The sequence below is a fragment of the Saccopteryx leptura genome, chromosome 6 (assembly GCF_036850995.1).
Source record: "Saccopteryx leptura isolate mSacLep1 chromosome 6, mSacLep1_pri_phased_curated, whole genome shotgun sequence".
In the NCBI taxonomy this organism is placed as follows: Eukaryota; Metazoa; Chordata; class Mammalia; order Chiroptera; family Emballonuridae; genus Saccopteryx; species Saccopteryx leptura.
Window position 1 is genome coordinate 78,839,011 of NC_089508.1, and position 27,968 is coordinate 78,866,978.

Here is a 27,968-nt window from a genome sequence, read left to right on the forward strand (position 1 = left end):
AAGAAGTCACTGGCTTGACTGGAGCCCCTCACCCCGGTCAAGCACATATGAGAAAGCAATCAATGAACTATGAATTGATGTTTGTCATTTCTCTCTAAACCTCAAGGAACTTACTTTCTAAGAAGAGATATAAACTGAACACAGGAAAAAATAAAAGAACAAAAGATAACATAAATGAAGTATTAAATCAAGTAGAACAGACTGATGCTATAGGAGTTCAGAGACAAGGAAAACAAACAAAGATCACCAGAAAGTCCTGCAGAGTATAATCCTAGAGAAAAATGCTTTCCTCATCCAGGGTTGACTTTTAATGAAAATATAGTAATACTGCTCTAAGCAATCATCAACAAAAATAACTTTGTTAGTTTGATAAGTTAAACAGGTATGGCCCTTACCTCAAAGTATGCATAATCAAAGGAAATACAGAACAAATACCAAATAAAACATGATTGCTCATCACCAGGGGGGCCTCATGAGGCTGGTAATAACTCTTTCTTGATCCAGGTGCTAAATCCAGGATATACCCATTTTGTAAAAATGCATCAAGCTGTACATTTAAGATATGTCCAGTGTTCTTTATGTATGTTACACTATAGTAAAATATAAAAGTAAAAAGAGATTATAGCTTCAGTCTTAACCATCCTTGCAAGTTGCAGTTAAGCAGACCACTGCCTACTGGACATCACCACCTGGATGTCCTGCCCCCACCTCAGACTCCACCTTCCCTTCAAAAACCAAAATCTGGCCCTGACCGGCTAGCTTAGTGGATAGAGCATCCGCCAGTGTATGGACGTCCCGGGTTTGATTCCCAGGTTAGGGCACACAAGAGAAGCGACCATCTGCTTCTCTCCTCCTCCCTTTCCCCCTTCTGTCCCTGTACCCCTCCCACAGCCAGTGGTTCAACTGGTTCTAGCATTGGCCTCCCAGCACTGAAGATGGCTCAGTTGGTCAGACTGCATCAGCCTCGGGCACTAAAGATAGCTCAGTTGATTCGAGCATCAGCCTCCAGACGGGGGTTGCCAGTTGGACCCTGTTTGGGGCACAAGCAGGAGTCTGTGTCACTATCTCCCCTCCTCTCGCTTTGAAAAAAAAAATCCCTCCTGACTTTTCTATTTCAATCAATGGTACAGATATCCAAGCTAATAACTTTGGACTCAGAGAACTCCTCCACTCAGGTGATTTATCAAATCCCATTTCAAATCCAGTAAGTACACCAGGTACCTTTCTAGGTACAAGAATATAGCAGTGAGCCCTGGCCAGACAGTTTGGTTGGCTAGAGCATTGTCCTGAAGCACAGAGGCTGCCGGTTCGGTCCCCGGTCAAGGCACATACAGAACAGTTCAATGATCCTGTCTCTCTCTTTCCCCCTCTTCCTCTCTTGCTAAAATCAATAAACAAATAAAAATTAAAAAAAAAAAAAGAATATAGCAGACCCTGTCAGGTTGGCTCAGCAGTAGAGTGTCAGTGCAGCATGTGGAAGTCCCAGTTCGATTCCCAGTCAGGGCACACAAGAAAGGCAACCATCTCCTTCTCTACCTCTCCCTCCTCCTCTGTTTCTCACTCTTTCTCTCTCTCTCTCTCTCTCTCTCTTCTCCTCCCGCAGCCATGGCTCAAATGAGCAAGTTGGCCCTAAGTACTGAGGATGGCTCCATGGCCTCACCTCTGGCACTAAAAGAGCTTGGTTGCTAAGCATTGGCCCCAGAGACTGGGGTTGCCCAGTGGATCCAGGTCAGGGCACATGTGGGAGTCTGTCTCTCTACCTCCCTGCCTCCCACTTGATAAATAAATAAATAAAATTTAAAAAGAATATAGCAGGGCCCTGGCCGGTTGGCTCAGTGGTAGAGCATCGGCCTGGCGTGCAGAAATCCCAGGTTTGATTCCCGGCCAGGGCACACAGGAGAGGCGTCCATCTGCTTCTCCACCCCTCCCCCTCTCCTTCCTCTCTGTCTCTCTCTTCCCCTCCTGCAGCTGAGGCTCCATTGGAGCAAGGATGGCCCGGGCGCTGGGGATGGCTCCTTGGCCTCTGCCCCAGGCACTAGAGTGGCTCTGGTCGCAGCAGAGCGACGCCCTGGAGGGGCAGAGCATCGCCCCCTGGTGGGCGTGCCGGGTGGATCCCGGTCGGGCGCATGCGGGAGTCTGACTGTCTCTCCCCGTTTCCAGCTTCAGGAAAAAAAAAAAAAGAATATAGCAGTAAAAATGACAAAGTTCTTTCTCTCATAGAATTAACATTTTTTAATTGATTTTAGAGAGAAAGAGAGGAAGAGAGAGAGAAACATCAATTTATTGTTCAACTTATTTATGTATTCACTGGTTGGTTCTTGTATGTGCCTGACCAGGGATCAAACCTACACCCTTGGTATACTGGGTCAATGTTCTAACCAACTGGGCTACCTGGCCAGGGCTGGAATTGACATTCTAAGGGAGAGTGACAGGCAAATACACATTTTAAAACCAGGTAGTGATTATATACTATGATAATTAAAAAAAAAAAAAAGAATGAAGCAATAAGGGAGGATGCTTAAAACTTGTGGATCAGGAAAGAGCTGAGAGGTGATTTAAACTGAGAATTGACAGGAAGGAACAAGACTTGAACATTCCATGCAAAGAAAAGGAATAGCCAGTGTGGCTAGAGCACACAGAATAAGAGGAAAGGTAGCAGGAGATAAGGTTGTAGAGGTAAGCAAAGGTCAGATCACACAGGCCACAGTAAGAAGTCTGGATTTTATGTCATATTTAAGTATCTCATGTCTATGCTTTAATTTCCACTCTCACTTCTCAACTTTAGTCCTTACTGCCTCCCTTCAAGACTATATTATTGTACTAATCTAAGTGTTCTTCCTCATTTGAGCCTCTTAGCACTCCATTCTTAACACCACAATACTATCAAATATTTTTTAAAGTAGTGTTATACAGGCCCTGGACAGTTGGCTCAGTGGACAGAGCGTCGGCCCAGAGTATGAACATCCCGGGTTCGATACCTGGTCAGGGTACACATGAGAAATGACCTTCTGCTTCTCTTCCCTTCCCTCTCCTACTTCTATTTCTCTTCCCCACTCTCAGCCAATGGCTCAACTGGTCCGAGCATTGGCCTCAGGTGCTAGGAACAGCTCGGCTGATTCAAGCATAGGCCCCAAACGAAGGTTGCCAAGTGGGTCTAGGTTGGGGTGCATGCGGGAGTGTGCCTCTCTATCTCCCCTCCTCTCAATAAATAAATAAATAAGTAAATATAAAAATAAAGTAGTGTTATACATTATCGCTCTTCTGCTCAAAAATCTTCAAGGGGCAACAAGATAAAACCACCAGCCCCTTAGTCTGAAGCTCAAAACTCACAATAATAGGGCCATAACCCTTTCCCTCTCCAACTTTATCATCATACCCCTAAACAAAACCTCAATCCAGCCAAACCTGCTTCTTGAACATACATGCATGTCCTACCATATGACCTTTTCTTACAATATTCATCCCTCTACCTCCCCAACAAACTTCAAACCTTTGATTCTTCTCTAAATCACCATTTCTTATGCAAATAAATTTTTACCTCAATAGTGGGCAGGAAAGGAGAAAAACACTCCCAAAAAGAAAACAATACAAGTGAAGGCACAAAAACTTGAATATCTGTAAGATATTCACACACAAAAAAATGTTCTATAACTAAGCACAGAAGGCACTGATGGTGAGATATAATAGGAAACAAAGCCATTCAGCAGGATGGCTAAGAGCTATGTGATTTTATACAAGTTATTTAACCTGTCTGGACTTTATAGTTTCTTCATCTGCAGAATAAAAGTAATAACAATGCCCATGTTATAATATTGTAGCAATTTACTCATTCACTCAGCAAACATTTCCTCAGTACTTTGTGCATTAGCACTGTTCCAAGTGATATGGAGGCAGCAGTGAACAAGACAGAAAAAAAAAAAAAAAAACCTGCCCTGTGGTATTTAAATTTTAGTACAGGAAATATCAAACAAGCAAAATAAATATGTAAATATATGACCAAAAAAAATTGATGACATGTTACCTAGTGATAGAAACTAAAGAAAAAAAACCCAAAAAAGCAGAGAAGAGAGAGAGGGAAAAAGCAAGTTCTGAATCAAGACATGAAAGAATTGAGGAAACAAGCCAGGCAGTTTTCCAGACATAGAAAATCAGTATTGAAAGGGTATAATCAAAGAAAAACAGGGATTCTAAGGAGCTGGAGCTGAGAGCTGGCAGTACGTATAAAAGCAAGAGGCTTTAGATAATTTAGAACCAGATAGACCACTGTACAGATTTTAGCTTTTACTAAATAAGGAAATAGGAAGCCATTGGAACGTTTTGAGCATGATATGACCTGACCTTAACAGCATTTTACCAGCATTTCTGATTTAACAGCATCTCTCTGGCTACTATATTAAGAATATACTAGCCCTTGCTGCGTAGCTCAGCTGGTTAGAGCAGTGTCCTTCAACCACCAGTCCATTAACTGGTCCACTAGAAATTTCATGCTGGTCAGTGAAAGAGTTAACCACCCTAATGTTGTATGAAGATTACAGACCCAATGATCTTAGTCAAATTCGCTTATGATCAGGGTGATTTCTGCCTTAGCAGTCCCCAAAATAATTCTATTTTCACCACTCCTCAAGGTAAAACGGTTGAAACCACTGAGTTAGAGCATTATCCCAATATGCCAAGATTGTAGGTTCAATCCCCAGTCAGGGCAGGGCACATACAAAAATCAACTAATAATGCCCTAGCCAGACAGCTCAGTTGGTTAGGGCGCTGTCCCAATACACCAAGGTTATAGGTTCTGATCCTTAGAGCACATACAAAAATCAACCAGTGAATACATAAATAAGTTGAACAACAAATTGATGTTTTTCTCTCTCTTTTTCTCTCAAATCAAAAAGAAAAGGAATAGGCCTGGCCAGGTTGCTCAATGGCTAGAACACTGAACCACACAACAAGGTCACGGGTTCAATCCTTGGTCAGGGCATATACAAGAAAAAACCAATGAGTATACAACTAAATGGAATGTGTTGATGCTTTTCTCTCTCTCTCCCTTTCTCTCTTCTCCTCCCCTGCCCCTCTCTCAAATCAATGCAAAAATAAAAAAGAAAGAATATACTATAAGAGAATGAGGTCAGAAGAAGAAATTTTTAGGAGATAAAATAAATAAGTACTTAACACAATGCCTGGCATAAGTGTCCCTTAAAAGGTAGCTATTTTTGCCTGACCAGTGGTGGCACAGTGCTTAGAGCATCGACCTGGAATGCTGAGGTCCCAGGTTCGAAACCCCAAGGTCAAGGTCTCCAGCTTGAGCACAGGGTCGCTGGCTTGAGTGTGGGATCATAGACATGATCCTATGGCTGAGGCTTGAATCCTAAGGTCACTGGCTTGAGCAAGTTGTCACTGGCTTGGCTGGAGCATTCCTACTCCCACACCCCCTTCATCAAGGCATGTATGAGAAGCAATCCATGAACTAAAGTGCCATAACTATGAATTGATGCTTCCCATCTTTCTCCCTTCCTGTCTGTCTGTCTGTCTCTCTCCCACTAAAAGATAAAAAATAAATTAAAAATATAAAAAAGTATCTATTTTTCCAGGATTGGGAATGAATTTCCCATCCTGTTAGACCAAACACTAGTAGTAAAATAACCAGCTGAAGTTTCAGGGCAAGGCAAATATATGTCATATATTTAGGCTTAACAAAAATAAAAACATCTAAATAAATAATTGATGGCTTTTATAATGATTCCTCATTTTCCATAAAGACGATGCAGGTCCATTCCTAACCACATCTTTCCTAGCATGCAACTCAGAAGGCAAAGACCTCAAAAAATAGGGTGGGGGGGAATGCCTGACCAGGCAGTAGTGCAATGGATAAACCATCTACCTGGGATGCTGTTGACCCAGGTTCAAAACCCTGAAGTCACTGGCGTCAGTGCGGGCTCCTCTGGCTTGAATGTGGGATCATAGACATGACCCCATGGTCACTGGCTTGAAGCCCAAGGTTGCTGTCTTGAACGAGGGGTCACTGTCTCAGTTGGAGCCCCCCAGTCAGGGCACATATGAGAAAGCAATCAATAAACAACTAAGGTACCGCAACTATGAGTTGATGCTTCTCACCTCTTTCCCTTCCTATCTGTCCCTCTGCCCCCTCACACACACACAGAAAAAAATTGAATAAATTATACATGAAAATATCTCAATCTGGAAAAAAAATGGCTCTTTTCAAATCTACTATTTCAAATGGCACCAATATTGATGACCTATATCGATCCAATTATCTTAAATTCTTAGTGATAATATAAAATGCTGGCTGCAAAAACTAACACTATTTAAAATAAAATGGCAGGCATAGCACTTTAAAAGAACAGAAAAGTAACCTGAAATGCTAAAAAGCTTTCATTTAGAAAATATAACCAGCTTGGAAAACACTCTGACTGACACTAACATGCATAGTCCTGGTAAAACTGATGTCTGTTTTCATAAATAGTTTTATTGGAACACAGCCATGACCACTCATTTATGTAATATCTGTGTGGCTGTTTTTCTTTCTTTCTTTTTTTTTTTTTTTTGACAGCGACAGAGAGAGGGACAAACAGGAAGGGAGAGAGATGAGAAGCATCAATTCCTCATTGCAGCACCTTAGTTATTCATTGATTGCATTCTCATATGTGCCTTGACCGGGGGGCTACAGCAGAGCAAGTGACCCCTTGCTCAAGCCAGTAACCTTGGGCTCAAGCCAGCAAACTTGGGCTTCAAGCCAGCGACCATGGGGTCATGTCTATGATCCCACGCTCAAACCAGCGACCCCACACTCAAGCTGGTGAGCCTGCACTCAAGCCAGATGAGTCCATGCTCAAGCAGACAACCTTGGGGTTTTAAACCTGGGTCCTCCGTGTCCCAGTCTGATACTCTATCCACTGCACCACTGCCTGGTCAGGCTGTGGCTGTTTTTCTGATACAACAAAACAGTTGTTATTCAGGAAGAGACATTCTACACCACAAAGCCTAAAATATGTACTACCTGGTTCTTTACAAAAAAATTTTGCCAATCCCTGGTCAATGACTGTAAGAGCCAATAACAGCCATAAAATATGGAGGGCTGATGGCTGATAAGAGTTTGGACAGAATTTTGGATAATAAGGGTTAAGACTGCCTGACCAGGCGGTGGCGCAGTGGATAGAGCGTCAGACTGGGATACAGGCGACCCAGGTTCGAAACCCCGAGGTCTCCAGCTTGAGTGCAGACTCATCTGGTTTGAGCAAAGCTCACCAGCTTGGACCCAAGGTCGCTGGCTCAAGCAAGGGGTTACTCGGTCTGCTGAAGGCCCGCGGTCAAGGCACATATGAGAAAGCAATCAATGAACAACTAAGGTGTCGCAATGAAAAACTGATGATTGATGCTTCTCATTTCTCTCCGTTCCTGTTTGTCCCTATCTATCCCTCTCTGGGGATAGAAAAAAGAAAGAAAAAGAAAATAAGGGTAAGACTACAGCAGCATATTTTCTGCAAGGTGGGGGTAGGCAGGGAGAACAGGCTTCAATATTATTTGAAGAGCGAGCCAAGAGATCAGTTTCTAATTATTATCAAGTACTTAACTTCTGCAATTTCAGAAATTCTAAAGAAAGCACCTAGAAAATGTATAGTCATCATTAAATTATTTGAAGAATAATTATAAAATCCAGATTTTGCTTCTGTATTCTCTGACTGGCCAACTTTTGGATATTCTACTACTTACTAGCTCTTCCAATGAAGGTGGACAGGTAAAACCAAAACTATATGAAAGATCAGCTGGCCAGTTTTTTTTGTTTTTTTGTTGTTGTTTTTTTTGTATTTTTCTGAAGCTGGAAACGGGGAGAGACAGTCAGACAGACTCCCGCATGCGCCCGACCGGGATCCACCCGGCACGCCCACCAGGGGCGATGCTCTGCCCACCAGGGGGCGATGCTCTGCCCCTCCGGGGCATGGCTTTGCCGCGACCACAGCCAAGGAGCCATCCCCAGCGCCCGGGCCATCTTTGCTCCAATGGAGCCTTGGCTGTGGGAGGGGAAGAGAGAGACAGAGAGGAAGGAGAGGAAGTGGAGAAGCAAATGGGCGCTTCTCCTATGTGCCCTGGCCGGGAATCGAACCCGGGTCCCCCGCACGCCAGGCCGACGCTCTACCGCTGAGCCAACCGGCCAGGGCCTGGCCAGTTCTTTTATGTCAGCATGTAAACACTCACTGGGAAAAGAGCTAAAAATTGTTATAATCTGTTAGCAAAACTAAAGTTTTAAATACCAATAAAGCCTGACCTATGGTGGCGCAGTGGATAAAGCGTCGACCTGGAAATGCTGAGATCGCTGGTTCAAATCCTAGGCTTGCCTGGTCAAGGCACATATGGGAGTTGATGCTTCCAGCTCCTTCCCCCCCCCCCCGTCTCTCCTCTCTCTCTCTCTCTCTCTCTCTCTGTCTCTCCTTCTCCTCTCTAAAATGATAAATAAATAAATAATTAAAAAAATACCAATAAAGTCCAATATAAGCCAACAATGGGACACATCTGCAAAAAAAACTCTAAAATGTAGGTATGGTATCCAGCTCCTAAGAGGAAATAATTCCTCTATATGCTGGGCTGGCTTGCGTAAATCTGGACTTTATTATATCTTATTTTGGGCACCATCTCTGAAGAGTACTAAAGGCCAATAAGGGTGGGAAGAGTATACAAAAACTATTTATGATGTATTTGAGAAAGGTTGAGCCTGACCAGTGGTGATGCAATGGATAGACTGTCAACCTGGGACACTGAGGTTCCAGGTTCAAGACCCCAGGGTTGCCAGCTTGAGTACAGGCTTCATCAGGCTTAAGCACAAGCTTGCCAGCTTGAGAGTAGGGTCGTTGGCTTGAACATGGAATTGTTGACATGAGCCCAAGGTCTCTGGCTTGAGCAAGGGGTCACTGGCTCAGCTTGAGACACCAGTCATGACACATACAAAAAGTAATCAACGAACAACTACAAGTTGACAATTCTTATCTCTCTGCCTTCCTGTCTCTTTCTCTCTATAAAAAAAGAAAGGTTGAAATAATTGGGAATTTTTGTTTGTAAAGGTATCTGAGCTATTTATTTTGTTTAATAAAACAAAACTTACCACTAAAAAAGACTAGTGGTCGTCCCCTGCCATATCGCAGTTCACTTTTCACAGTCTCACAGTATCATGGATTTTTAAATTGCATATATCTAATTTTGTATCGCAGATTTTTCGCTATATCACGGGATTTTGCGGTATATAAGTATTTTTATATATTTGTTTTAATTATTTTTGCAGTAAAATAAGCACTTTCTAGCCTAAAAAATTAAAAACAATATAAAAATGTTAATTAAAACATATTAAAATATTAAATCGAAATGAAATACATAGCATAGAACTTTATATGTTGTTAAAATTATGTAGGTTTGCCTGACCTGTGGTGGCGCAGTGGATAAAGCGTCGACCTGGAAATGCTGAGGTCGCCGGTTCGAAACCCTGGGCTTGCCTGGTCAAGGCACATATGGGAGTTGATGCTTCGAGCTCCTCCCCCTCCTCTCTCTCTGTCTCTCTCTCCTCTCTCTCCCTCTCTCTCCCTCTCTGTCTCTCTTTCTCCCTCTCTCTCCTCTCTAAAAATGAATAAATAAAATTTAAAAAAGAATTATGTAGGTTTAAGAGTATAGTGTTTATAAGAGTGTGGGAAAGGTTAGTAACAGTGTAGAAAATGTTTATAAGAGTGTGAGGAGGGCCTGACTGGGCGGTGGCGCAGTGGATAGAGCGTCGGACTGGGATACAGAAGAACCCAGGTTTGCAGACCCCGACGTCGCCAGCTTGAGCACGGGCTCATCTGGCTTGAGCAAAAAGCTCATCAGCTTGGACCCAAGGTCACTGGCTCAAACAAGGGGTTACTCGGTCTGCTGAAGCCCCACAGTCAAGGCACATATGAGAAAGCAATCAATGAACAACTAAGGTGTCACAATGAAAAACTGATGATTGATGCTTCTCATCTCTCTCCGTTCCTGTCTGTCTGTCCCTATCTATCTCTCTGTCTCTGTAAAAAAAAAAAAAAAGAGTGTGAGGAGGGTTTATAAAACCTTAAAATAGATATAAATAATGAAGTAAATATAAGGTACTTAATTTGCAGATTTTTGCCTATCATGGGGGGTTCTGGAACCTAACCCCCCCCCCCATGATAGACAAGGGACCACTGAGGTCAACAGTGGTGGATAGCATAATAGAAAACTTTTCATTTCCTTCTTTGTGTTTTTCATATCCTCTCAAATGAGAAGAAAACTGCATTTATAATCCAAATAAAATGATAAGTACAGCCTTTGCTGGATAGCTGGGTTGGTTAGAACATTGTCCCAAAGCATAGAGGTTGTATGTTCAATCCCAGGTCAAAACACATACAGGAACAGATCAATGTTCCTGTCTCTCTCTCCCTGTCGTTCTTCCTCTCTTTCTAAAAATCAATAAAATAGACATTAAAAAATAAATTAAGCCCTGGCTGGTTGGCTCAGCGGTAGAGCGTCGGCCTAGCGTGCGGAGGACCAGGGTTCGATTCCCGGCCAGGGCACACAGGAGAAGTGTCCATTTGCTTCTCCACCCCTCCGCCGTGCTTTCCTCTCTGTCTCTCTCTTCCCCTCCCGCAGCCAAGGCTCCATTGGAGCAAAGATGGCCCGGGGGCTGGGGATGGCTCTGTGGCCTCTGCCCCAGGCGCTAGAGTGGCTCTGGTCGCAACATGGCGACACCCAGGATGGGCAGAGCATCGCCCCCTGGTGGGCAGAGCGTCGCCCCATAGTGGGCGTGCCTGGTGGATCCCGGTCGGGCGCATGCGGGAGTCTGTCTGACTGTCTCTCCCCATTTCCAGCTTCAGAAAAATGAAAAAAAAAAAAAATTAAGTACAGGCCCTGGCCAGTTGGCTCAGTACTAGAGTGTCAGCCTGGCGTATGGATGTCCCAGGTTAAGATTCCCAGTCAGGGAATATAGGAGAAGCAACCATCTGCTTCTCCACCTCTCCTCCTCCTTCTTCTCTCTCTCTCTCTTTCTCTTTCTCTTTCTCTCCCGCCTCTCACATCTATGGCTCAACTGGCTCTTGGCTGGAGCGAGTTGGCCCAGGGTACTGCAGTGGCCTTCTACCTTAGGCATTAGAAATAGCTCAGTTGACAAGCAACAAAGCAACCCTCAGACAGGCAGAGTATTGCCCGATAGAGGGCTTGCCAGGTGGATTCCAGCTGGGACACATGTGGGAGTCTGTCTCTCTGCTCCCCTACTCTCACTTAATTAAAAAAATCAAAGTAAGTACAGTTGACCCTTTAAACCACATGTGTTTGAACTGTATGGGTCCACATGGTTTAAATAGGGGGGTTTTTTGTTTGTTTTTTGTTTTGCATTTTTCTGAAGCTGGAAACAGGGAGAGACAGTCAGACAGACTCCCGCATGCACCCGACCGGGATCCACCCGGCACGCCCACCAGGGGGCGACGCTCTGCCCACCAGGGGGCGATGCTCTGCCCATCCTGGGCGTCGCCATGTTGCGACCAGAGCCACTCTAGCGCCTGAGGCAGAGGCCACAGAGCCATCCCCAGCGCCCGGGCCATCTTTGCTCCAATGGAGCCTTGGCTGCGGGAAGGGAAGAGAGAGACAGAGAGGAAGGCGCGGCGGAGGGGTGGAGAAGCAAATGGGTGCGCTTCTCCTGTGTGCCCTGGCCGGGAATCGAACCCGGGTCCTCCGCACGCTAGGCCAACGCTCTACCGCTGAGCCAACCGGCCAGGACCAAATAGGGTTGTTTTTTTAATGAGTATGTATGGTACTGTAAATGTATTTTCCTTACTATTTCCTAATAACATTTTATTTTTTCAATTTTTATTTATTGATTTTAGAGAGAAAGGAAGGAGGACAGAGAAACATAGATTTGTTGTTCCACTTATTAATGCACTCATTGGTTGATTCTTACATGGGCCTGACCAGGAATCAAACCTGCAACCTTGCTTTACTGGATGATATTCTAACCAACTAAGCTTATTCAGCCTGGGCTTCCTAATAGTAACATTTTTCTCTAGCTACTTCATTGTAAGGATACAGTACATAATACATATACATAATACATGTTAATCAACTGGTTTTTATTACATTTTTTAATCTATTTATTCATTTTAGAGGGGGTTGGGGGGAAGAGCAGGAAGCATCAATTCCTATATGTGCCTTGACCAGGCAAGCCCAGGATTTTGAACCAGCGACTTCAGTGTTTCAGGTCAGCGCTTTATCCACTGCACCACCATAGGTCAGGCTAATCGACTGTTTATGTTATCAGTAAGGCTTCCAGTCAACAATAGGCTAGTAGTTAAGTTTTGAGAGAATCAAAAGCTATATGTAGATATATGTGCAGGGGAGGCACCCCAACCATCACGTTGCTCAAGAGACAATTGTATATTAAAACTCATAATCATACACACACACAGAATTTGTTCTCTAGGTTCTGTATTCTTCTCCCCCTTTCCTTAGGTAGGAGAAAATATGTCTAGGAAAACCTATACATAACAAAACTATGAAAGTATGCCTCTGTCATACTTATAAGAGATAAATAACATTCTACCTATGTATCTGCTTTATTGATATGAAAGAATAAAATACTTGAATGCAATGTACTGGCAGGACACTCTTTATACAGGGCTTTCATCACATCAAACAAAAAGCCAAAGCAGTATCTTATGAATCTAGAAATGTTAAAGGATAGCAGAAATCACGAGCTTTCAGGTCAAGTCAAAATGTTAAAAACTGATGCAAGATAAGAACGCAGATAACTTGGAGAACAAAATTATGGGCTTAAGAAATGCAAAGCCCTAAAAAAAAATAAGACAAAGTCCTGCTTTATACTACAGTACTTTTTCACTTACTGATACATTCCTTGTTAAGATTAAATTCCCTTCTAATGTTATGTTTCAGTTCCTCAACTAAACTATCAGGGATTCATGTGTAGAGAACCATGTCTTTTACTTTTCTGTGTCCCCCATAGCACCTCATACAATGCCCATATATGGCAGATGCTCACTATATATTATGCTTATAATTGAATGACAAAATAACCTCACTTTGAGCTCACAGACTGAAACTCTCACACCTATAATTCACACGATTAAACCTCCCTTTGTGCAACAGTTTAATGGACATTCTTTGGGAGAGTACTGCTGATTCTACTGAACTTAATTACAGTAGGCTTTTTCTACAGCAGAAAGCTTAAAGTACACGTGTAATGTTAAAATAGAATTCCTGACTACTGAGAAGGTGGGTGGGAAAGTGGGCAAGTGAAGGAAGAATATTATAATAGCTTGCCTCCAAAGAAAAAGCCTTATTCAGTCCTAGAGATTAAAACATTCCTAAAATGTCTCTGAACTAAGACTCCTGACACCACTTCATTAAACTTTGTACCAGCTAAATTCCACCATAATGAGTATCATTAAAACCAAAAATTCACCATAAAAAAAAAACCTAAAAATCTCTGCTAATGGTCCCTATGGTTGTATATTGTAAGATCTAGTTTTTACTATTTACTCTCTTTTGCCAAAACAAAACTTCTAGGTCCTGGCCAGCTAGCTCAGTGGATAGAGTGTATGGATGTCCTGGGTTCAATTCCTGGTCAGGGCACACAAGAGAAGCAACCAGTCCCTCTCTCCCCTTCCCTCTCCCCCCCCCCCTTCTCAACCTCCTCCCACCTGCAGCCAGTGTCTCAATTCATTCCAGCCTTGGCCAGGGTGCTAAGGCTAGTTTAGTTGGTCTGAGCGCATCAGCCTCAGATGCTAAAAATAGCTTAGTTCTTGAGCATCAGCCCCAGAAGGAGTTACAAGGTAGATACTGGTCTGGGCACATATGGGGGAATCTGTCTCACTTAAAAAAAATAAAACTTCTAAATTTTTTATAGCAATACAATTGAGCATCTACCACAGGCCAAGCAATGGCAAAACGAATAAAAAAAGCCAGTGAAAATATCAACTGATTTTTTTTTATTGCTTTAACTTAAAGTATAAAACAACAGAGCTGAGCATGACTAAGTGGTAGCGCAGTGGATAGAGCATGGGCCTGGGATGCTGAGGACCCAGGTTCAAAACCCCAAGGTCGCCGGCTTGAGCGTGGGCTCCTCCAGATTAAGCACAAGGTAGCTGACCTAAGCATGGGATCATACACGTGACTCCATGGTTGCTGGCTTGAGCCCAAAGGTCATTGGCCTGAAGCCCAAGGTCACTGGCTTGAGCGAGGGGTCACTGGCTTGGCTGGAGCTCCCCAGTCAAGGTACAAATGAGAAAGCAATCAATGAACTAAAGTGCTGCAACAGGTTGATGCTTCTCATCTCTCTCCCTTCCTGTCTGTCCCTGTTTGTCCCTCTCTCTCTGTTTCTGTCTCTCTCATGCACTAAAAAAAAAAGAGCTGAGAAAGTACCATGAAGTGAGAAGCCAACTTCTATCTTTGGAAATCTAGGGAAATGATACAGCAAACTTAAGCTGACATGGAAGACTCAGTAGGGGTTTGAAGTAAAGAACAGGAAGAAGGGGAGAAAGAGTATTCCAGGCAAACAAAGGGCTATTGGTCAGAGCACACGGGGCATGACAGGAGTGTTAAAAAGGAGAGAGGATAGGAGAGTCAAGTATGATGGGGTCAAACAATGATAAGTCTGGTATGCTAGGCTATGAAATTTAGTTTATGCCCCTGGGTAATGGAGAGAAACTGGAAATCTTCAAGTAATAGAGTGACAAAAACCTGAAGAATCAGGTCCCATAACAGGAGGATCCTAGGTTACATCGTAATAATCTCAAAGGCATTATTTAAAAATACTGTAATACAGCACAGTAAATTCTATGCTGATGCAAACACAAAAAAAATCTAAGTGTAAACCTAGATTTCTCTGCTCTTGCTCTTAACTGAGTCTCAGGGCTTCAGTCATTGGCTCTCTTTTCCACTCCCTGGCTGAACTCACCCAACTCATGTTTTAAACACCATCTATGTACTGATGACATCCCAAATGTATATTTTACAGCCGTGACTTTGACTCTGGGCTCCAGACTTGAACAGTCAACTCCCTACTCAATGGCTATTTCTGGATATCCAGTGAGCATCTCAAACACAACATATCCAACTAAACTCTTCATTTTAAACCCCAGACTAACTTCTTCCATTTCTGTTTACATGGCCCCAGTTGTTCTAGCTAAAAACCTTGGAATCAGCCTAACCAGGCGGTGGCGCAGTGGATAGAGCGTCAGACTGGGATGCGGAAGGACCCAGGTTCGAGACCCCCGAGGTCGCCAGCTTGAGCACAGGCTCATCTGGTGTGAGCAAAAAGCTCACCAGCTTGGATCCAAGGTCGCTGACTCCAGCAAGGGGTTACTCAGTCTGCTGAAGGCCCACGGTCAAGGCACATATGAGAAAGCAATCAATGTACAACTAAGGTGTCGCAACGAAAAACTGATGATTGATGCTTCTCATCTCTCTCCGTTCCTGTCTGTCTGTCCCTATCCCTCTCTCTGATTCTCGCTCTGTCTCTGAAATAAATAAATAAATATTAAAAAAAACAAACAACCTTGGAATCATCTTTGATTCTTCTCTTTCTGTTACCTCCCACAACTAATCCGCAAATTCTCCCTTCACAATATATCCTGAATCTCACTGTTTCTTTCATCTTTGCTCCCCTGATCTAAGCCACAATATTTCATCATATCATTCCAACAACTTCCTAAATAGTCTCCTGCTTTTCCCTCTTGCCTACACAACAATCAGTGACTTTTTAAAACAAATTAGATTATTTCATTTGTCTTCATAAAACTGTTCAATGGATCCCATTACACTTAGAATAAAATTCAAAGCCTTCTGGTCCACAAGGATCTACATATCTGAGACCCAGCAACTTCCCAGTATCATGTCCCCACCACCAACACCAATTAATACCCCAGCAATCTCCAAACTCTAGAATATTAGCCTTCTTGCAATTCCTTGAAAATCCCAAACTAATTTTCACCCTAAATTCTCTGCATTAGTATTCCCACTGTTTGAAGTGCTCCACATTAGTATGGCTCAGAGAGTCAGAGAGAGGGATAGACAGGGACAGACAGAAAGGTAGAGAGAGATGAGAAGCATCAATCATTAGTTTTTCGTTGCGCATTGCAACACCTTAATTGTTCATTGATTGCTTTCTCATACGTGCCTTGACCGTGGGCCTTCAGCAGACTGAGTAACCCCTTGCTGGAGCCAGCGACTTTGGGCTCAAGCTGGTAAGCTTTTGCTCAAACCAGATGAGCCCATGCTCAAGCTGGCGACCTCAGGGTCTCAGACCTGGGTCCTCGGCATCCCAGTCCGACGCTCTATCCACTGCACCACCGCCCGGTCACGCCCTGACAACCTATCTTAAAGAACCACCAAATCCACCACCACCACCACACTCTATCCTCTTGTTTTATTTTCTTCACCACTTTGACAATATCTGAAGTCATATTATTAGCTTATCGTCTATCTGTTAGAATATAAATTCCATAATAGTAGAGTTTGTCTTATTCACTGCTCAATCCCTAGATCTGGTATAATACTTGGCATATAGTAGAGTTCATTAATTAGTTGTTGAATGAACTAACCTAATTAGTCTAACCTCTCTTATTTATCTTCTCATCTTGTTATAGCATAATTGAATAATTCCTTCCCCACCTTTAAATTTAGATCTAATTCATGATTACCAAGCCATTTTTGCTAGAATAGAGTTCTAAAACACTTTAAAGACTGTTAAAAACAAGCTATACTGTACTAATGCCTTGAATTCCTTTCTAAGATTAGCCCTCCCAGCAACTTGGCCAGTTATTTTTCTGTGACTATAACTCCCATATCCACTTTCTATATTATCAGGCTTGTCAATGTACAGCTTATTATAAATGCTACTGATAAAGATGAACAGACATGCCCAGTATATTATAATACTTCTGATACTGTAAGTAACACCAATTATTTTAAAAAGTAAAAACTTTAGAAAAGCAAATATTTAAAAATCAAATTCACAGGCAGGTGATCAAGGTCAACATCAAGTGTCACAAGTCATGTTGATAGTATGTACTCTAGCCCCAATCTAATCACAAGAAAAACATCAAATCCTAACTGAGAGAAAGAAAAAAACAATCCTAACTGAGGAACAGTTTACAAAATAACTGATCAATATTCCTCAAAACTATCAAAGTCATCAAAAACAAGGAAAGTCTAAGAAACTATCATAGCCAAGAGGATCCCAACGAGACATGATTAACTAAAAGTTACTAAGGCTGTATAATGATGAGAGACAGTAGCTTCATATGCACTCTCTGGAGACACCTTGGAAGATAAGCAACAAATTTTAATGCAGCGAAGCTACGGCTATCTTGGTACCACATCTTTTATTTGTTTTCACTTTCTCCCACCCACCACCACTAACTTCCTCCCTGAATTCCACCCATCAATAAAGCATTAGTATACTTAAAAAAAAAAAAAAAGCCCTGGCCAGTTGGCTCAGTGGTAGAGCATCGGCCTGGCGTGCAGGAGTTCCCCGGTTCGATTCCCGACCAGGGCACACAGGAGAGGCGCCCATCTGCTTCTCCACCCCTCCCCCTCTCCTTCCTCTCTGTCTCTCTCTTTCCCTCCCACAGCCAAGGCTCCATTGGAGCAAAGTTGGCCCGGGTGCTGAGGATGGCACTGTGGCCTCTGCCTCAGGTGCTAGAATGGCTCTGGTTGCAACAGAGCGACACCCCAGATAGGCAGAGCATCGCCCCCTGGTGGGTGTGCCGGGTGGAACCCGGTCAGGCGCATGCAGGAGTCTGTCTGACTGCCTCCCCATTTCCAACTTCAGAAAAACACAAAAAAAAAAACAAAAAAAATATTGTGGTATCCTAGATGGGATCCTGGAATAGAAAAAAGACATTAGATAAAAACTAAAAAAACTCTGATTATACTGCAAACTCTAGTTAATAATAATGTATCAGTACTTATAGGTTCAATAATTATAACATATATACCATGCTAACATAACATGTTATTAATAGGGACACTTGGGTGTTGGGTATATGGAAACTATAACATTTTTATTTTTATTTTTATTTATTTATTTATTTTTTACAGAGACAGAGAGTGAGTCAGAGAGAGGGATAGACAGGGACAGACAGACAGGAATGGAGAGAGATGAGAAGCATCAATCATTAGTTTTTCATTGCGCGTTGCAACACCTTAGTTGTTCATTGATTGCTTTCTCATATGTGCCTTGACCGTGGGCCTTCAGCAGACCGAGTAACCCCTTTCTGGAGCCAGCGACCTTGGGTTCAAGTTGATGGGCTTTTGCTCAAACCAGATGAGCCCGCGCTCAAGCTGGTGACCTCGGGGTCTCGAACCTGAGTCCTCTGCATCCCAGTCCGACGCTCTATCCACTGCGCCACCACCTGGTCAGGCGGAAACTATAACATTTTTATAATTTTTCTATAAATCTAAAACGGTCCTAAAAAATAAAGTTTATTTTCTTTAATTAAAGTCATTCAAAATTTTTTAATTTTTTTCATCCAAAAATCCTACCACTCAAATAAAATCACTAGTAGTTCACATTTGATGTATACCATTCTTGACTTCACTGTTAATTTACTTTTGATATATACATTTCAAAATGTTTTTTGTTGTTCCTTTTTCCCCATTGATGGGGGGGGCAGATATAAGCATCAACTCATTGTTCTACTTAGCTGTTCCATATTTTAGTTGTGTACTCATTGATTGCTTCTCATACATGCCCTGACCAGGGACCAAACCGAAGACCTCAGTGCACTGTGATGATGCTTTATCCACTGAGCAACCCAGCCAGGACATTTTAGACTTCTATGTAAATGAACACGTATGGGTATATTCCTACACAAATGTGATCATGTTACACATAACTCTGTAATTTACTTTTTACATGTAAAAAATGTATGTAAGACCCCGTCTGGGTAGCTCAGTTGGTAGAGCATTATGCCTGCATGCCAAGGTTGCGGGTTTGACCCTCGGTTAGGGCACATACAAGAATCAACCAATAACAGCATGAATCAGTGGAACAACAAAATCGGTGTTTGTTTCTCTTCTTTCCTCTCTAAAAATCAATCAATAAATAAAAATTTAAGTAAAAAAAAAAGATAATATGCTTTCCAAGTCATTAGTAGATAGATACCTACCTATATGATGTCTATCAGCTACAAAGTATTACCCTCTATAAAGGCACTATAGTTATTTAAACCAATCCCCTATTATACAACACGTTTTTCCAGTTTTTGCTATTATAAAAAATACCACAAAGATAACTCAAATGAAAATCTTTGCAAGTCTACCAATTAGTGCCTTAACACAAGCAAGAAGCTGCTGAGTAACAGGACATACAGGTTCTTAATTCTTTCAATCAGTATAGTCAAAATGCCCTCCGATAAGGATGTTCAATATGTAAATACCCAACAGCAGTGTATGAATGTACCAATGTTCCCACTTCTATGTCAATACCAGATATTAACATATTATTATATAAATGCCAATCTGCTAGACTGTGATGAGGGGTTATTTTGCATTGTTTATAGTTGAAAAATAATGTATTTTTATCTTTATTGGTTATTTTTATGTCTCTGTGTGCGACCTATCCATACTTTTTGCCAAACCATTAGCTATTAAGGTCATTAACCTAGATCCAACACATGAAGCAAGATATTTTTCCCACACTTTGCCTAGCTTTGCTCATATCACTGGGTGCCCTATACCTGAAAAACTTTCTGGCTCATAGTAAGCACTCAGTAAATATGTTAAATGAACATTAAATGAATAAATGTCTTTTTACTTAATGGTGTTTTTGCCAAATAGAGATTGTTTTATGCAATAATTCTGTCAATCTTTGCCTTTATGGATTCTGCCTTTGCAGCCATGCTTAGAACACTCATCCTCATCTAAGACTGTAAAACTGTTTATGATTTTTCTGATTTCACATTTTATATCTAAATATTTATTTCACCTGGCCTGACCAGGCGGTAGCACAGTGAGTAGAGCATCGGACCAGGATACGGAAGGACCCAGGTTCGAGACCCCGAAGTTGCCAGCTTGAGCGCAGGCTCATCTGGCTTGAGCAAAAAGCTCACCAGCTTGGACCCAAGGTCGCTGGCTCGAGCAAGGGGTTACTCGGTCTGCTGAAGGCTCACGGTCAAGGCACATATGAGAAAGCAATCAATGAACTAAGGTGTCGCAACAAAAAACTGATGATTGATGCTTCTCATCTCTTTCCGTTCCTGTCCTGTCCCTATCTATCCCTCTCTCTGATTCTCTCTGTCCCTCTAAAAAAAAAAAATATTTAATTCACCTGGATTTTATTTTATTTACATTTTAAGGTATGATTCCTTTTTTCACATGATTAGCCAATTGTTCCATAAAAATTCAAAATAAATTGAATAAATAAGAAAAAAACTGTCAAATTTCCCTCACAAGTCAGTAGAAATGAAGATTTTTACATTAAAAAAAAGGTTCCAAGCCCTGGCCGGTTGGCTCAGCGGTAGAGCATCGGCCTGGAGTGCAGGGGACCCGGTTCAATTCCTGGCTAGGGCACATAGGAGAAGCGCCCATTTGCTTCTCCACCCCCCCCCCTCCTTCCTCTCTGTCTCTCTCTTCCCCTCCCACAGCCCAGGCTCATTGGAGCAGAGATGGCCCAGGCGCTGGGGATGGCTCCTTGGCCTCTGCCCCAGGCGCTAGAGTGGCTCTGGTCGCGGCAGAGCGACGCCCCGGAGGAGCAGAGCATCGCCCCCTGGTGGGCAGAGCATCGCCCCTGGTGGGCATGCAGGGTGGATCCCGGTCGGGCGCATGCAGGAGTCTGTCTGTCTCTCCCCATTTCCAGCTTCAGAAAAATACAAAAAAAAAAAAGGTTCCAGTATAATTTTGAAATTCTTTCTCAACTACTAAGAAATGCCACCTTTATAGTACTAAGTAGCCTCACATATTTCTAAATTTATTATTCTGTTCCACTGCTCTATTCCAGAGTTACTACTTAATATCACGGATTTATTTGTATATTCACTAGTGTAATTTCCCCCCTCACTTTTCTCTTTCAAAAAATTTCCTACTTTACAGGTTCATTCCTCCAAATGAATTTTACAATCATTCTGTCAAGTTTTCAAAAGGAATTCTGGTTGGAATTCTGCATGACCTTATGTAAATTACTTAATCTCTGTTAATATTTCCTTCATTGGTAAATGGAGATAATAGTACTTACCTCATAGATTTGTTATAAGAACTAAATGAATTAAGACATATAAAGTACTATGCTAATATGATGTTAACTATTATTATAATTGCTCAAAAATGAAAACAATTATTATAATAATTGTTCGATAAATGCTACCCAGATTGTGTTCCCACAAAGTTCAAAGGCTCTTTAAGATACCATCAAAGGGTAGCATAGTCTGACCTGTGGTGGCACAATGGATAAAGGCATCGACCTGGAACACTGAGGTCGCTGGTTCAAAACCCTGCACTTGTCTGGTCAAGGCACATATGGGAGTTGAAGCTTCCTGCTCCTCCCCCGTTTCTCTCTCTCTCTCTCTCTCTCTCTCTCTCTCCTCTCTAAAATGCATAAATAAATTTTTTTTTTAAAAGGGTAGCATAAAGCCTAAAGACTGATACGAAAAATACTTAATGTATGCCTGCTTAATTTCACTAAAGGCCTTGACTGTTAAATAAAATGAAGAGCGGGAACTGGGAGCAGAGAACCAAAAGCTATTGGCCGGAAGCCTCAATTTTTTTACAGAGTGGCTCAATAAGTGGAAAAGCCTTGCAGGGCATTAGCAAGTCCCTAACTACTTATGTTTCCTATCTCCACAGTTATGTAACACTAATTTCTCTTTCTTTTCAGGAAACACACAAGAAGAACTAGATGTCTAAAAGAATAGTTTTCAAACAAGAAAGCAGGCAGATACAGAGTATAAATGTCATTGATAAATATGCACAGACATGCTAGAATATTGTAACAAATCACCTCCACCAGTTTTCCCACATCAGTGTAATGTGGGGGGGGGGGGGGGAGGCAGTTTATGGGTTTTTTCTTGTGGGGAGATATTGTCTCATAACTGTTATTAATTTGCTGTTAATTCCTTCGTTATCTGCGTGACATTGGGATTCAGCAGAGGTCACATACTAAAAGAAGTACCTTTAAAACAAGTCTACACAGAGCTAAAATATAAATGAGAATAGAGACCAAGAGTGGCAACATGACTTGCTAATTACAAAAGTACACAAGGCTTAGACCCCAGGTCTCTAATTCCCAGACCTCGGCTCATTCTTCCGCACCATACAAGTTCTCGGCGAGGCTTGCCACGTTTCGAGAAGGGAGGAGTAAATCAGACAATCTGTCCGCAGCAAAGGCAATGAAAACCCACAGCACCGCGCAGTCGACGGCACGTGACTGGCTACGCCTCTCCCCTCTCCCAACCTCCCCCTTCCCCGCGCCAGCAGCACGCGCTGCCAACCTCATCATGTGACCTCCACGCGGCCCCAACGCTCCCCCTGCTTGGGACTCTTTCCAGCAGCCATTTTGCTGAGAACTTGTCGTCCGTGCTCACAGCGGTGCTGGATGCCGCGAAAACCCGTGGCCATATTTTACAAGCCGCACATGCGCTTCGAAAGAAAGCCCCGGCCGTCAGGGCTGTGCCGAACCTCACCGAACACATCGCACCCCTGGGGCGCCAAGGAAAGCTGTGGCTGCGCCTCGGCCTGCGATTGGCTGTGGCGTCCACATGACGCCATCCTCCCCCCACCCCAGCCGTTGACTTCCCCCTACCCACAATAACACCCAGACTGACTCTTAACACCTCGCGCCAAGTACACGCCACTGGGCGCGTGGGGACAGACGAAGCGCGTGGCAACCAAGGCGCCTGCGCGTACCTGCCGGGCCGACCGGAGCGGGCCCACGCGCCACTCCGCTCACGGGTCCGGGAATCCTCGCGCTGCTGGACCACCCGGCTAGTCATTGGCTGCCAGCTCTGGTCACGTGCTCAGCTCAGGCCTGCCCCTAACCGCTAATCACCTGGCACAGTGCTCGAAGCGGCACCTAAAGTCGTTCGCACGCGGAAAGGGAGGCCAGTTAGAGGACCTCCTTTTCTACCGTGAGGGGGTTGTATTTACATAGGTAAAAGGAGAAAGCAGGGTCCCAAAACTAAGGAAGCTCACACCTACCGGTTTAACCTCGCGTGCCCCTCCAGGAGCCGGGAACCATCGCCCTTGGGCGCTCCCCGATGCACGCCGGGATACGTCTGGCGCCCCTCGGAGTGCTGCAGAGCATGCCGGGAAAGGCACCTCTCCCGATTTCCAGGCTCTCACCTCTCGGGCATTCCTTTAATGCGCTACTGAAAGCCGGTCCTTGGGTTTGGCGTAAGGCGGTTTGAGTAATCGTGGAAGTGTAACTGGATATAACAGGCACTTTGAGTCCCCCTCCGCCCCCCCTTCTTCTATCTGTGTGGTCTTGAAGAAACTGTTTAACCTTTCTTCACGAAGCATGCATGTAGTAAGTGCCTGCTGAGTGCCTTTCTGAATTGCAAAAAAAACCAGCAAGGGTATTTGCCTACACGTAAACCGCCAAACTTTCATGGTCAGTGAAAAACTGTTTTAGTTTACATACAACTTCAAACCCCACTTGGGAGAGGAAATAATACCTAAAATTTCTTGGGTCAGAAGAACGTACCTTTCTTGGTAAACTTACTACTCGAAAAAGCATTTGAGAGGTTGCTCCTGGGCGCTTGTAGTCAGTTTGGATTAAATGAGCTTCTCATTCTCTTAAGAAAAAAAACCCAAAAAACTTACTACTCCTGTTGAGGAAGGAGGGGGTGGGTTGGGGAGAGAAGCAGGAAGCATTTTAAAGGGACCACAAATGTGTCCCTATTATCTTTTCTGCTTCAAACTAATACTAGCTATGGTATATTGGAACCGAGAAAAACACCATCTGCTAAGCCTGAGAAAAGGTGGTCTTACATCAGAGTTAATTTTGCAACCTCTTCACAAATCGACCTCCAGGTCAAAACTTAATGTTCTACCCCCACAAAGCTCCCAATTAAAACAATTTATACCTCTTCTGCTTTGCACATCATTCCTCAAGTTTGCTGATTTCAAACTTTGTTTTTTCAGTTTGTAAAGGGCTGATCAAGTTTGGGAAATCTGACTGCTAGTGGTCAGGCTCACAAAAGCAATAATTTATAAACAAGAAATTAAATGAATTAATTTATGACACGGTTACCAAGCTGAAAAATATAATTTTGGGTTACGTATTCAGCTCTCAGGTTCTTGATGAGCCTAATTAATTATTAGAAAATTATTTCCTGACTAGAAAATAAAAAAAGGGGGGGAATTAAACTTCTGGATATTTATCCAAAGAATATGAAAACACTAATTTGAGAAATATATGCACCCCAGTATTCAATGCAGCATTGTTTACAATAGCCAAGATATGGAAGTGTCTATAGAGGGGTGATTGGATAAAGAATATGTATGTGGACACACACACATGTGCGTGCGCATGCACACACACAGAAAATGCAATATTACTCAGCCATAAAAAAATGAAATAACCTGACCTGTGTTAGTGTAGTGGATAGAATGTCAACCTGGAACACTGAGGTCACCAGTTCTAAACCCTGAGCTTGCCTTTTATGGTCAAGGCACATAAAAATGCTTTTTGCTCCCTCTCTCGCTCTTTCTTCACCCCCCACCTAAAATCAGTAAAATAAAATCTAAAAACAAAGAAATAGTGCCGTTTACAACAACATGGGTTGACGTTGAGGGTATTATGCTAAGTGAAATAAATCAAATGAAAAAAGATAAAAAACATGATTTAACTGATATGAAAAATATAAAACAAAAAAGAAACAAATGAACAAACTCATAGCTAAAGATAACCAATTGGTATGTTACCAGAGAAGAGGTGGAGTGGCAGGTACAGGGTGAAATACGAATTTAGTTATTGATTTATTGATTTTTAGAGAGAGGAGAGAGAGAGAGGGAGAGAGGGAAAGAAGAGGGAGAAGTGGGAAACATCAACTCTTAGTAGTTGCTTCCTTTTTGTGCTTTTACCAGGAAAGCCCAGGACTTTGAATTGGCGAACTCAGCATTCCAGGTCAATGTTTTATCCACTGCACCACCACAGGTCAGGCCGAAATGTGTAAAAGGGAGTCAAATGTATTGCAACAAAATAAATCTAGTTGTGTACATGCTATAGTGTATTCATATATTGAATTATAACATACACCTGAAAATTATGTAATGTTACTAACTAATGTTACCTTAATTAAAATATAATAATTAAAAATAATATAAAAGTAAAAGTAAGGAAATTAGATAATCACATAATAAAACCATTAAACTACAGGTATACTTATGTTTAGCTTGAAGTTTATGAAACATTCAATATACTTTTTTTTTCTTTTTAGTGAGAGAGAGACAGACAAACAGGCAGGGAGAGATGAGAAGTATCAACTCATAGCTATAGCACCTTAGTTGTTCATTAATTGCTTTCTCATACGTGCCTTGACCAGGGGACTCCAGCTGAGCCAGAGACCCCTTGCTCAAGCCAGCGACTTTCGGCTCAAGCAAGCAACCTTGGGGTCATGGCTATGATCCCTGCTCAAGCCAGTGACCTCACACTCAAGCTGGTGAGCCCACACTCAACCCAGCAACTCTGAGATTTTGAACCTGGGTCCTCAGCATCCCAGGTTGACACTCTATCCAGTGTGCCACTGCCTGGTCAAGTTCAATATACTTTATTGTTTGAAATCATAACAGCCCTGAGATAAAGTGCTATACTAATATTACCATCTTCTGAGAATCTTGAGTGGGAAGCTGGAAAATATTTTTAAACATATTCTCCAGGCAACTGATGCACAACTAGGTTTGGTGGTCTATTGGCTGCAATGGAAAGAGCCCAAACCTTAAAGTCAGACCCATCTTGGTGACTTGCAGTTCTTTCACTTTCTGTACAGGTTTTGAACTTTTTGAGGTCCAGTTCTTAAACTATATATTGAGAACAATCATACCTAGTCTAGAGTATCATGCTAATTCTGAGATAAAAAATATTTAGAATACCTGTCACAATTCTGGGTGAATAGGAGGCTCTCTATAAATATGAGTATAACTTAATGGCAAAGATTGTGTTCTAATTAGCATCCTGTTCTCTGTAGAATATAGCAGTATTTTTTGTTTTTGTTTTTTTTTTTAGCGAGAGAGAGACAGACAGGAAGGAAGAGAGATGAGAAGTGTCAACTCATGGTTGTGGCACATTAGTTGTTCATTGATTGCTTTCTCCTATGTGCTTTGACCAGGGGACTCTAGCTAAGCCAGTGACCCCTTGCTTAAGCCAGCAACCTTGGGCTTCAAGCCAGAGACCATGAAACCATGTCTATGATCGCACACTCAACCTGGCAACATGGGTCCTCAGTATCCCAGGTCAAAGATCTATCTACTGCCACTACCTGGTCAGGCTTCTTTTTTTATTTTTTTTTTTAAGAGAGAAAGAAAGAGAGAGAAGCATCAACTTGTAGTAGTTACTTCCTGTATGTGCCTTGACCAGGCAAGCCCAAGGTTTTGAACCGCTGAAACCTCAGCATTCTAGGTCAAAACTTTATCTACTACACCACCACAGGTCAGGCGAATATTGCAGTTTTGTTGTGGGGTTTTTTGACAGAGACAGTCAGAGAGAAGTACAGACAGGAAGGGAGAGAGATAAGAAACATCAATTCTTATGACTCCTTAGTTATTCATTGATTGCTTTCTCATATGTGTCTTGACGGGGGGGGGGGGGGGGGGGGGGGGCTACAGCAGACCGAGTGATCCCTTGCTCGAGCCAGCGACCTTGGGCTCAAGCTGGTGAGCCTTGCTCAAACCAGATGAGCCCGCACTCAAGCTGGAGACCTCGGGGTCTCAAACCTGGGTCCTCTGCATCCCAGTCCGATATCTATCCACTGCGTCACCACCTGGTCAGGCTGCAGATTCTTGAATCCCCTTTTTCTCCACTATTCTCTTTCTCCCCTAGACAGTGCTAGAGGCACACTATCAGTTTCTTACATCTCTTTTAGACTCCTTGGTGACTGTTGCCCATCTGTTGGTACAAACTGTTACATTATTTCCTGCCTTCAAGTTTCTTTTTTCTCTTGACATATTAAAATGCTGAATGGTAGACATAATTGAAGTAAAATAATAATATAGAGATACTTAGAGGCTGGAGGAGGCACCTGTACCTACACTTCAAGGTGGTTAAAACTGTATTTATCTATATACCTCAGAATGAAGATACCCTGAAAACTCACTCTTCCCTTTACTAAAACACAATGTTTTAGATCTCCCTTTCCAGTCTTCTTCTAGTGATTCCTTTTCTTCTTCTAGCTTCAGCATTAACTCCTAACAAAGGGAAGGTTTAGATAAGGCAGTTTCCTATATATATCTGAAATTCAGTATTTCCAAAGTCAAACTAGTTATCTGTTCCTTCACCTCACACACTGGCTACTACTGTATTCCCTTAAATAGGCAATAACAACACCATTCCAATAAGTCAGTCTAGGACTTTTATTGCTTCTTCACATCTATTTTCCACATTCAATTGGTTACAAAGTTCTGTTGCTTCTAACATTTAAATACCTTTTAATTCCAACCCCTACATTCCATTTCTTCCATCACTGCACTAGTTTAACCTTTAGAAGACCCTGAAATTATAAGTTTCTCATTATAATAATAATAGCGTGTTAAAGTTGATTTCAGAATAGAAAACTTGTCATCTATAATGTTTTTACAATAGACTACACAAGTTTGTAATGTCCTACACTGTGACCATTAGTAAAAATGATTGAAATAATTCTCATAATATAAACAAATATATATAAATATATATCATAGAAAGTTATAAAGTCTGGGAGTTTTGGACAGATACTTTACTGAGTGCTAAAGAATATTAGTAATGATCTCGGAAGTGGTGG

The 27,968-nt window shown here is 42.4% G+C and overlaps 1 protein-coding gene across 1 annotated transcript in view; it reads right to left on the reverse strand.

Moving 5' to 3' along the window:
- The window catches only part of MGA (MAX dimerization protein MGA), a 195,514-nt gene extending 172,251 nt beyond the window's left edge, over positions 1-23,263 (reverse strand). The window contains exon 1 of the mRNA XM_066343735.1: positions 23,191-23,263. The gene's annotated coding sequence lies outside the window, so the exon portion shown is untranslated. The remainder of the gene's footprint in view (positions 1-23,190) is intronic.
- Positions 23,264-27,968: the final 4,705 nt, after the last annotated feature.